At 29.3% G+C, this 13192-nt stretch overlaps 1 protein-coding gene across 1 annotated transcript in view; it reads left to right on the forward strand.

The window, feature by feature from the left end:
• Positions 1-7905: 7905 nt before the first annotated feature.
• Sesn (Sestrin) overlaps positions 7906-13192 on the forward strand; it is a 140963-nt gene continuing 135676 nt past the window's right edge. The window contains exon 1 of the mRNA XM_065511059.1: positions 7906-8085. The gene's annotated coding sequence lies outside the window, so the exon portion shown is untranslated. The remainder of the gene's footprint in view (positions 8086-13192) is intronic.

A 13192-nucleotide genomic window follows, 5' to 3' on the forward strand; every position in this document is an offset into this window, starting at 1 on the left:
CTGTTGAAACATTTTAACGACGATTTGTGAGAAATCATTCTATTTGCTAATTAAAACTTACCAAAGCACAAACAATTTGTGAACGTGATGAATATTTTCTGGAGTACAACATATGTGGGAGTGTTGGTTCAATCCTAGATCGATTGCCATATATATAAATCTTCTGACATCTGTAAGGTTTGTGTTATATATAATAAGCTTTGGGAAATTATGGATCGACCCTCACAAAATTAAATAATTTATTTGGGTGCTGTGTGTTGAATTTTATTATGATACCAATATTTTTTAGAAAAGTAATTTTCAGACAATCACCTTATATGATGAGTGCGATCTTTAATTATGGACTAGGATTCCTAGTTTTCCGGACTTTTTCCCTTCCCGGGAGGAAATTAAAAATGCTTTTGAATCCCGGGAATTTTTTATACTTTATAAACTCAAACAAATGTTTTTCTTGTTTGCTATCGCCCCGCGAAAACAACTCTTATTTCAAAAAAACGTACTGATCGTATATAATTTGACAAAAACATTAAAGAGACTGAACTGGAATAGTGTTCTCTTTTCGAATGTCTCCAAATACAATATAAGACGCAGTGATGAGAGAACATTTATAAGACGGCCGAAGGCAAAGATACTGGACCCCAAGGAATGGGTCCAATACATATCCTAAGATATACTAACACTGGTATCCAGACACTGAGAAAAATATGCCGCTAGTTTGGGGATTCCAGCACGACTATAATCCCAAACACATTTCTAGAATTGTTACCGAGTGGTTACAATCCAATGAGGTGCGTGTTTTGAAGTGGAAATTGTATATCGCAAAAAACGGACTCACCTAAGCTTTTATTGTTTTGTCAATACCTTAGTAATAAATATTTTTTAGTTTCCATTGCACCACCACATCACTATATATACCAGATCCTTATAGATAGCAGATAACCTACAGATATAGTCATGAGAATTTTTGTATTTTAAAATCAGCACAGAAATGGCTTAAAACAGAAAGCTTAACCTCACGAAAACATTTATTTTTCACCCAAAACATACAACAAATTAACTTTTGGAAGCTCTCAGAAAACGCTGCAATCTGCCAGAAATTCATTTAGAGTTGTCTAATACATATAAGCGAAACATGTTTATCGGTTCTAGTGTAATTTTCTCTACTCTTTCATGTTTTCAATTGCTTTGTAAATAGACTATTTTAAGACTGTCCTCGTATATTACTTGTAGTAAAAAATAAAGAAAAACAGCAGCACCACCCAGCAGTTTTACAAGTAGTCAATGTATCCCTTAGAGGCAGTAATTGTCTCTAATGTCTGATCAATGGCTGACTCCTATTTATATATTTTGGGACATTTGACATGTATGTGCTCTTTGTAGTACAGAAAGAAGTTAATTGTTTACTTTATACATCCCAGGTTATCTAGAGTGAAGACAATTGTCACTTAACTGTTGACGTAGTTTACTCGTACAAGTGTTTTGTAAGATCAATTAATATCAAATAAAATTAAATTAAATATTGATTTTAAATCATAAAAAAATAAGTTTTTGAAATAAATTAAATAAGAATTCAAATCTGTTTTTAGTGGTGCACTTTAGAAAGTAGTTATTTTACCCACCAGTAGTTAGTTATATATTGAAGAGTATTCGCATGACAACTTGGATTGCCTAGGAGATGTCTTTTTAACTGACTATTTGAGGTCAATTAGCTTCCGGTTAGCACCCTAGTTACATTGTCAGTCAAATTTATAGCACTTACGGCCATTTTCACAATGTACAATTATTTCATTTTAACCGGAAAATTAACTAACTGTCGGTTTGTTTAACGGGGACCATTTAACCAACGGTTACCGATTTACGTTTCACCATCATTTGATTACTTAACCAAAGCATTCAGTAGAAAGTATGGCAATAATGCATACATTTGTTTACGAAAAATAGTGTAATGAAAGATTGAAATATAAAAAATTGTCTATAATAAAAAAACGTATAAAACTCAAAAATATTAAGGTACCTAACTGTAAAATTTACAGAACAAACTGAACAACAATTACTGAAAACCAACAAGGAAAAGTGCACATTTGTTGTTTGGTTTGTAAGTGCAATATCCGGGTGCAAAAATTACTTTTCTTCACTTTACACTTTTAAAAATTATAAATATTACAAAAATATAAATGTTTTTCCATGTTATTTTATTATATTTCTTACAATTAAGATGCTAACCGGCGAAATTTATTCGGTTATATTTAACAGCAACTTTGTTGTTAAATAGTGTCAGTTAAGAATTAATCGTATATTGTGAAAATGGCCGTTAAAGCAATTAACATGGGAAATATTTTTATTTTTTGTAATTTTTATTAAATAAAATATAAAATCTTTAATTAATCCCCATTTACTTTATAAGTAAACTTTTCTCTAAGAAATATTAACCTTTCAATTAGTCATAACGGTATTTTGGAAAAATACACAGATTTTATGCAGTCAAAATAATATTACCATCGTGTAAAAATATAGAATATTTGTGTGTCCTTTTATCCTCTTAAAATTGTAATTTGAATCTATTTACTCATCGAATTGAGCAAAATTAAAATCTATTTTCATATGTTTTTATTGACCAGGTGTATAGAAACAATGAATTTAGAACAAAAATATTTATAGATATTAATAAATGGTATTAAAAGACATTGCGTTCCAATAGAAATTTAAAGTTTATGTTAGGAAACTGCAATATCTCATTTAATCATAATACTCTTGGCCCATTGTTTCGAAAATCAGGATCTTGTGTTCTCGACGATTCTCAAAAACGACCTTCAAGTGATCCAGCTGACCATACAAACTACAACTTCGGGACAGTTATCCAGCAGTTAAGCAAGTAGTCAAAGTATCCTTTAAGGTATGGTCACACATGACAAATATTTGATGAAAGAGACGTAACCACTAAATAAAATACATTTGAATTATTTAATTTATTTTAAAAACTTATTTTACTTAGGATGATTCAAAACAAAAAATTTAGTTTCATTTAATTTGATGCTGTTTGATCTTACAAAACACTTGTAAGAGTAAACACATCAAACAAATTTGTGCTAAAAAAAGTGGATACGCTTTTTTGAGCAAATATTTGCCATGTGTGACCCTCCCTACCTTTATAGGCAGTAATTGTCACTAATGTGTGATTTGGGTTATTTGGCACGTAGTGTAGAGATAAGTAACTTGGTTACTTTATACATACCATGTGATCTAGTGTGAAGTCAATCGCCAGTTCAGTGTCTCTAAGTAATCTAGAGTGTAGTCACTTTAAACATATATTATGTGAAACCATTTGTCATGTACAGTGTATTTTGTTTTTACTTAAGTATACTGACATCCCGTGTAAACTAATGTGGAGTCAATTGTCACTTTAGTGTCTTTAAGTAACCTAGAGTTATGATTTATAAAGTAGTTATTTTACCCATTAGGTGTTGATAGTTGTCGTAGGAAGGAATTAACTGACAATTTGAAGTCAATTTGCATCCGAACATGTTAAAATAACTAGTTATGTAACTGATGTAGTAACCACTTATGTAGCTAGTAAGGTAACTGACTCTATGTAACTGCTAGGGGAATCCAACTTTGGACCAGCAATCAGACAGTCTCATTGTAATCAAAAAGGGTCTGGAATGCATTTATGTATCTAGTTGTCACCCTAACCATTAACACGAAGTCTGGTTATGTTATAACTAATAGTTACACTGACAGTTTTCATACAAAAATAATTTTAACCCACAGTATAACTATTAGTTAACGCATAACCAGGCTTCGTGTTAGTGGGGGTAAGTGGTAAAATCACTAGTTCGGGACAGTCGCCAAGAACTGCTGGACTTTGGAAACAACACACACGCACACTCACATATCAAGTAGCAACGAAGATTTAACGAATATCAGTACAACAGTACAAACCATAATAATAACAACAAACGAATAAGTAAAAACACTCACTGAACGAACACCGAGTTGAACTGAACAGACTTGAATGGTTGTTGTTTTTTTATTTCATTTATTATTATTTTGATTACAGTTGTTGTTGTCGCATATGGAGAGGCCTGTATGAAAAATAAGAAAACAAACTACAAAAAATAAAAAAAAAAAATATAAAATTGTATATACACAACAACAGTTCAGTTGAAGTTTGGTTACGGTCGGTTGTGGAACGTGGTATATGTGCGTTACGTTTTCGTTTTTTTTTTGAAATTTTTGATTTTCGTTTTATTTTCTAATACCTATAATTTTGTTTTGAAATGAATTTATTTGAACAAATTAAATAAAAATCTAATTTTGCCAAATAAATAACAACAATTGAATGTAGGATATTGTTGTTTTAATAAAATTATTTACTTTTATTGGTGCTTGTTGAATATATAAAAAAGAAATAACAAAATATAAGATTTGATTTAAATTTTGAAATAAAATCTGACGAATTATGATATGAAGTATAAAATTAGATCCGTGTTGTTTAAAAAAGAATTAAAATTTTTGAATTTAATCTTGTTTTGTTTACGGTTAAAGTGATTTTCAAAAAAAAAGAAAAATATTATATACCTATGTGTTGTGTTTATTTGATATTTATTTTATTTGTTTACCAAAAAAATAAAAGCCTAAAAAATATATAAAATAATAGTGAAAAATAAAAACTGAAAATTTGTTTTGGTTGCTTGTTGTTTAATTTAAACTCTGTTAAGGTTGTTTTTGATGATGGAATATTTTGCTTTTTTCTTTTATTTTTTGGTAAACAATTCATAAATCCCAACAAAAATATGGAAATTTTTATTTTACTGTGGCTATTTTCGTAACTGCTTGAGTTTTTGGGTGAAAAGATAAGCAAAAACTTTTATTCACATAAAAACATAAAAAAACGTTTTATCGAAAAAAAAATGTTAAAAGAAAAACTACATAAATCTTTATAACTGAAGAATAACCAGCAAATGTTAACAAATATCTAAATTTATCAAAAATCTATTAAAATCTTTAAAACCCATTCATTGCTTTAAAAAAAATCAACAAATCCAGAAAAAAATTAAAATTTTAAATTACTAAAATAAATTATTTTAATTTATGTGTATGCCGGCTTTAATTTTTTTTTATTTAGTATTAATAAATATCAGACATCATGTATGAAAACAACATTAACAGTAATAAATACAACAACCACAAACAAAACATGACAAAAAAAAGAAACAAACTTCTTGTCAAAATAGAGCAGAGGTCTGTCTGTCCGTCTGTCATTTATTCAATCAGCTACAATATTTTGTTTTTTTTTTTGGAATAACATCTTGTTGTTTTCGTTTCGTTTCAAAACAAATGTAATTAGAGCTGCCAGATTTTAAAGGATTTGTTTAATAGATTTTTTGGTTTATCATTATTAGAAACATTTTTAGTATGTATAAGCCAGTCAATATTAGGCTGTTTCAAATCTTATATTAAATTAAAGCTTAATATTTTGCCTATAAACTAACTTTATCTAAAATACTTAAAAATGTAGGTTTAAAAAAAATTTCCCCGAAATTGGCGGATTGTTGATCCAAAATTCAAAGTTGAATTATATTTTGACGAACCTCTTTACATTTGATATGTATTTATAATGCATATGTAACGAACATAGTATCCGAGCCTATAAATAATTTGTATTTTTACTTGCAATTATAGACATTATTTGAATGTGATACAGTGGTGGTTCGCAGTCTAATTCATGGATTTTTGCCATGGAAACTGCATATGTTTGTACCGTTTTGTACACTCGCTAGTGAGCAAACGTGGCAGCTATCTTGCGGAAAGCTTCCTCATACCCAAGTAAGCCATGTGAGATGCCTATAGATTCCAAAATCTCTGGCACTTTCAATCTCCGATCGGCCAACACCATATCGTGATTTTTTTTGTTCAATTGTTTCGGGTGTAAAGACCTCAACTGGACATATATTTCCATCGACATCTTCCGTGCTTGTACGGCCACAACGAAATTCAGTAAACCAATTGAATTGATGGTGCAGAGTTCCGATACTATATATCAAGCTTAGGACCGTTTTCTTAATGTATCGACAAACTGCGTGTTACTAAATGTCGACATAAATTTATTAGGCCGATAAACTGTCCGTTAACAATTTTGGTTTTCTCAATATACCGACAAAAAACATTTTCATATGGCAATACCTCTCAAAATAGATGTGAAAGTTGGGAACAACATGTTTACATAAATCAGCTGTTTAATGTGGCCATTGACAGCCGGAATCTTTTGAAAAATTCATTATCCTGCATGTCTGCCAGGTAGCTAGGCCTGGCATGATAAACTCTTTTAGCATTCACTTGGAACTCATGTTCTTCGAGTTCATCTATTTAATTTCGTTTACAAAAACACAAACACATAAAAACTATGAACAGCAGTCAGCTGATTGAATTTATCTGTACGATAAATAAATAATTGGCAGATGCGGTCGGGTTAGGTTTGCGACAGAATTTCTTTAATCTGCAGTTTTTCGTTGGGAAAAAAGATAATCACCTAATTACAAAACGGCCCTTAGACTTTATTTGAGTTATGGGTTTTTCCCGCAAAAAAGAATGCTTAATTAGCAGACGAAATTTACTTTTTTTCAATTTCTCCTCAAGTCACGAGGTATGGTCTGTTCACTGCGCTGCATCTGATGCAAATGTCTTGAGTTCTAAAAGGCAACCGTCGAACAGATGATGCGCAAAAAAACATCAAACAATCCTCACAAAAATGGCTGATGCATCGTCTGCAAATCATGATTTTAGGCCCGTAGTCTGTATCAATGGCTGTCAAATACAGTTTGTTCAAATTTTGACAGGAGTCTGACAGATGCCTGTTGACAGGAGCAGTGTTGTCCTTTCAGTTAAGAGACGGGAGATTCAAAAAACAGCGGTCTTATCAACCCATCCTTGTAAGAACTGGACCCATAGCATGCCATGAAAAGCAGCCTTACACCATAATATTGCCATCGCCAAACTTGACTATATTTTTTGTGTACTCTTTCCCTTTGAACGTCTAACAAATGTTCTCCCATCACTTCCTTTCAAATTGTATTTGGATTCATCCGAAAAGGTAACAGTATTTCTGTCTCGGCCAGTTTAAACGATCTTTGGCAAAATGTGAACAAACAGTAAGGTTTTTTAGAATCAAAAGTTAATTACGCGGAGTGATAACAACCACCAGCAGCCATATTTACTCTGTGGTAATTCTATTACAAATTTGCAATTTTAGATTATTCATTTCTTAAATTCTCTTAGAGTAGTTTTACGAGGACTTTCTACATACTTTCTATATTTGCGGAATATAGTCACTCACTTTATACAAATTTCCACTAGAACCGAGTTAACGCACTTTTTAAAAACAGGCCATTTATGGACCGATATTTGATATTGGGAAAGCCTATTTATATACATTATACGGTCGCAATCTGGAAATTTTTATTTTAATTCCGACATCGAATGCAAAACAGCGAAACGAAATTTAATACTATTTGTTTGGAATGAAAAGAAAATCATCAACTTTTATCTTTAATCTGGTAACTCAAGTTTTTGCGTAATTAAAGAGATTGACAGAATCTAAAATGAAAATGATGCGGATACATCAGAATTTGAAATATTTAAATTTGTATCAACTAAAATAGATAACATGAACAGAGTAAACAACAAATAAATTCAGTCAAATAAATAATATGCTCTTGAATTATGATTTCAAGAAAATTATTTTTTTTTTTTTAAAATATCAAAATTTTCATTACTCACTCACTATCTGCAAACATAAACTGTGAACTAATAAAATATAATAAATTTTCATTTAAAAGTGTTGACAAATTTATGCAAATAAATAAAAATATCTATCTTTCTTCTAGACTATTTGTAGTGATATGTATGTTCGTTCAGTGTTCTAATTTTCATAAACAAATATAATAAATTTTGATTATTTATTATAAATTAGAAAAAATTTAGATTTATCTAAATTATAGAAACCCATACTTTTAACAAACTAAATATTGAAATGCCATACGGTTTAGCTGTCATTAAATCAATACAACTTAAAACAAATTCTGGGTGGTAAGTTTATTTACAAACTTTTTTATTTCTTTAACTTATATTTTGATTATTGTAGCTCTTCATATTAATATATTATTAATAAAAATAATTAATTTTAAGAACTAGATACAATTTTAAGTCTAGTGTATGTTTTTATACCCACCACTAAAAATATGGGGAGTATATTGAGTTCGTCATTCCGTTTTTAACATATCAAAATATTGGTCGTGTAACCAAAAATTATATATATTCTAGGTCCGTATAATATTCTAAGTAGATCTAGCTATGTCCGTCTGTCTGTTGTTGGCACGAAAGGGCCTCGAGGATGAAATTTTATCGAAATTTGAAAATGGCTAAATCGGTCAAGTAGTACCAGAGTTATATATAAATTTCATATTCTTCTAAAGTACATGAAATAAACATAATTTTTTGCTCTATTTTGCTATATGGCTCTATGGCAAATAAATGCCTATATAATAGCATTATCCATACAAAATTCAGTAAAAGTGAGCTATATGTACGGTTTTTAATTTCCCGACCTTTTTTGATTCCCGGGAATCGGGAAATTTTTTTCTACATTCCCGGGTACCCGGCTATTCCCGAAATATATAATGATACTGTAAATTAGGAATATTATAGCCAAAAAACTTAGTGTTATAATTATTAAATATCAGAGCTTCGAACTAATTAATAAAATTTGAGCTTAATTCACTAAAATCTTAATCCGTAATTAAAGAATGTCAGCCTTTCATTCCATAAATCCATTCCTAATATTTAATTTTTTAGATTAATTCCAAAGCCTTTGTTTAAACTGAATTAATTTTAAAGTTAATTAATAACAGAATTTATTCAAACTTTGAATGATTAAATTTTTGTTAAATCAAATCATTTACAAAATTAATTGAAAAAATTGTCTTAAGCTACGTTTCCGCATACACCGTAATCGGCACCGAAAACGATATTCCATACATTTGTTCGTTTCAGAAATCTGCAACGAAAATTGGGAACGAAACGGCCACGATCAGTAACGAAAACCTGTCATATAGGGCCGGAACGAAAACAACTTCAAGTAGGTTGTTTTCGGTGCTGTAGGAACGAAATTATTTTAATTATTTAAAATTTAAAGAAAATCAAAATGAAAGAAAAAAATTAATTTTCTTTATTTTCTACTGTTTTATGCCGCAACGCACCCAACTAAAACGAAAACAATTCAGAAACGAGACTGTGAAGAACACCTACGTTTTTCAGTTTCAGTTTTCGTTATCGGCGCCCATTACGGTGTATGCGGAAACCAACATTTAAGCCTTTTTGTACTAGATTTGAATTGAAGAAAAATTTTATAATTTAATAAATTTTTGAAGCTATTTTGTTATGGATTTGAAGAAGAAATTTAAAGAAATTAGAATGATTCAATAAGAAATAAATTCTACATATAAATAATGAATTCACTTTTTAAATTTTCATACGAAAAACCCCAAATAAATAATAATAATAAGCGATCTATTATTGCCGAGATATAAGCAAAAAACTGTAAAAAACGTTTCACTGTTTTTTGGTGAAAAAATAGAGTTCTAACTTGTTTTCTATGTATTTTCGTCAGGTAGTAAAATAATGGCAAAATTCCCGGGAAATTTGTACCGGGATTTCCCGGGATATAAACCTTAGCTATATGTAAAAAGAAATCACAAAACGGAATTTTATTTAAATACGCATAAATATCTTATAAATATCGTTATCACGTGAAAGTTTGGCATAAATAATACTCCTATATGGGCAATTCCATATCATCGTACATGACATTTGTACGCCTATAGAGTGGAATAGATTTTGCAAAAATACGAGTATCTGAAAAATAATTTGGTCTTTATGTTCCATTCAGATGGTACTATATTTGAAAATAAAAAAAAGTTCTTTTGAAACATTGTTGTCCAAAATATCGAGCGAAATAAGAGTATATCGTACGTGACATAAAACGGAAGTCATTTTGAAGTACATGTGGTAAAATGGAAAATTTTCGAATTGTGAGAGGCGTTATGTTTTCTTTTAATTTCTTACACTAAACGAAATATTTTTCCTTTACAAGACGTCATATTTAAATAAAAACAATATTTGGAAGATTTTATAATAAATATAATTTAATATCGTACGTGACATACTGTACGTGACAGATTTTTCTCTTATAATAAAACAGTATACATATATTCAGTAAATATACATATGTATACAAAAACTAAAAAAGTGAATAGAAAATACACATTCGGTTTCAATAATCAATTTTATAATAGGAAATAAACAATCAGATTCAAATTCATTTCATACTACAAGCTAATTCGGAACTTAGTTTTAAACGAAGTGGTCTGCTATTAGTCATATTGTCATAATGTCCTAATATATTATAATTGTTGTTGTTGTGTTTTAAACAAAAAAGTATTATTTTATGACAAAACAATAAACATAGTTCAAATAGTGTTATTAGTTTAGAACTTTTTTGTTTGAAACACAACAAAAATTTGTTAAACTATCAGAAAAAAAGGACATTATGATAATATGAATAAATAGTAGATCATGTGAATCCCCCAAATATTTATTTATTGTATAACAATATTCTTCACATTTCTTATTCTGGTATGAGTTTAAAAATAATTCTATCATTATATTGAAAAAGTAAATTAGACATTTGGCAGACTGGATAATTTGTCTGTTAAGTCTTCACCTAACATTGTCTAATTTGCAATTATAGTTCACGATAACTGTTTATGTTATTAATTGAGATATTTTGTAAATGACCGTTAAACATTTTAATATGATTTAGCTAAAATATTTATTGATTTTATATGACTGCTCACATAATCATTTTTAAATTGTGTCCAATTTTTTAACAGTTTGATTAATAGTCAAATTATATTATGTCCAATCTATCTATTAATTTTACTGGGATATTAACAAACTATTGATTTGATTAATGAGCACTAATTAACCATCATAATATAATTTATCAGAAACAAACACTTGAGATAGAAAATATGGCAACACTACTACCTCTATTTGTTTGCGAAAGTTGGATAGAAAGATAAATAAAATAAAAGATATAGAAACAGAAAAACAAAACAGAATAAAAAAAGTGACCAAAAAAATTTTAGAATTCTTAAAAATAAAATATTTGTTTGATGGACAAATATTGCAACAAATTTTTAAGTGTATGTTTGCTAGATAAGAAAATACGTAGTAAAAAAGGTTAAACCTTAATTGAACGTTGTGTAGGACGATAATGTATTAACAAAACACCTTAGAAATATATAGAGGAAGCTCTGCTATAAAATATCTTAATACGAAGTTCATATCTGACTTTTTCAGAGCTAATTATTTACTTGTTAGTTAAACCTATAAAATTAAGTCAGTGTTAGATTTAAAAGTGCCAAATTCTAGATTTGGGTGTATTGTTATTCAAGAACTCATTAATGTGTATACATTTCGCCCAGTTAAGGACCGATTTTGCAGATTTTCAATACCCCAATTAATCACTATATCTGAACATATTTTGTTCCGTAGGTTATCTCGGGGCGTTGGCAAACCAATTTCAAACTACACACGAACGTACTTGGAAAAACATATTTGAATCGACTGATCTTTCTATAAGGATCCAGAATATATAAACTTTAAAAAGTCGCAAATGAATGGGTATTGTTGAATATTACTACTCAGTGTGAAGAGTATACAAATGTTTATTGTTCTGGATTAATTAATGAAATTATTTATTCCTTCATTGATATGTTGTGTATTCAAAAACCAACCGCTAATAAAATCAAATGATATTTATACATATTCATATAATTATTTAAGTAGTATTAAATAAATTACTTGTTTAACCATTTCTATACATATCTTAGCAAATACAATGATGTTTTGTGTAGGTGTAAATCTTACTAAATAGGGTAATATCTAATATATTTAAGTTCAAAATAATGATTAAATACATACTTATTTATATTGTTAATTTAAATTTGAACTAATTGTTATGCCCACAATCAAAAAAGATGGGGGCTATATTGATTTTAATATTCCGTTTGAAACATATCGATAATATTGGTCGTAGAACCACAAGTATATATATTCTGGGTGCTCATAAGATTCTAAGATTCTGTTGAAAACACGATAGGGCAGAAATGAAAGGAGCTAGCTGGTTGAATTATTCCACAAATATTCTCTGCTGATAAGGTGAGAAAGATAGGTATCTCAATCCGTATCTCAATTACCTTTTAAAAACGGTGGTTAATTTCGTTTAATTAAACCGTATTCTTTTAATTTCAAATAAAAGCGATTAGTAGTCTTTACATTTTATTTAAATTAACACAATAATTTATTTAAATTAACACAATAATTTACACTCTCTTTTAATACACACATTTTAAAAACACACCTTATAATTTACAAGAATACACTGGTAATACAGTTGATTTTAATTCTAACAGCGCCTTCGATATACTGACTCAATCACAACCCGCTGTTATTATTTAAATACACAGCGCCATCGTCTAGAAGTCTCATGAATAATCTAACGGAAATACTAGAATGTTCTATTTCTACAATGATCACCTAGAACTTTTAAAGCTGTTTTACAGTTAATTTTGTCATATATATAAACAATGTTAATAACAGCGTGTTATCAACATTGTTGATAAGTAGAAGTTTCTACTGATGGAAATGTATAGACATGATGAATGTAGACATGACGGTCTGTAACGGCCGTTAAATTCAAATTGATAATGCAATTTTGTAACAATACATTTTTAATTGTGAAATCACTTAAGATTTGCGGCGGTTACATTAGAAGTTCATACCATATTTCTTAAAGCAACGTGGATTGCACAGAGAAAACTGATTCGTTATAGCAACCGAATTTGTTGCCAATCGAATGATTCTACCTTAGTGACCGAATTTCACAGTTGTGGCTACAAAATTTTAGTAGGGTAACAATAGTTTGGTTGCTTCAACTGAAATTCTTCTTCATCACCTGACTTTCTGTTGATAGAACCGAAAAATTCTATGTGTGCAATCCAATTATTTGATTGGCAACAAATACTGTTGCTACTACGAATCCGTTTTCTCTGTGTGTGTAAAGGTTGGCTAC

Source organism: Calliphora vicina, chromosome 5 (assembly GCF_958450345.1).
Source record: "Calliphora vicina chromosome 5, idCalVici1.1, whole genome shotgun sequence".
Classification (NCBI taxonomy): Eukaryota; Metazoa; Arthropoda; class Insecta; order Diptera; family Calliphoridae; genus Calliphora; species Calliphora vicina.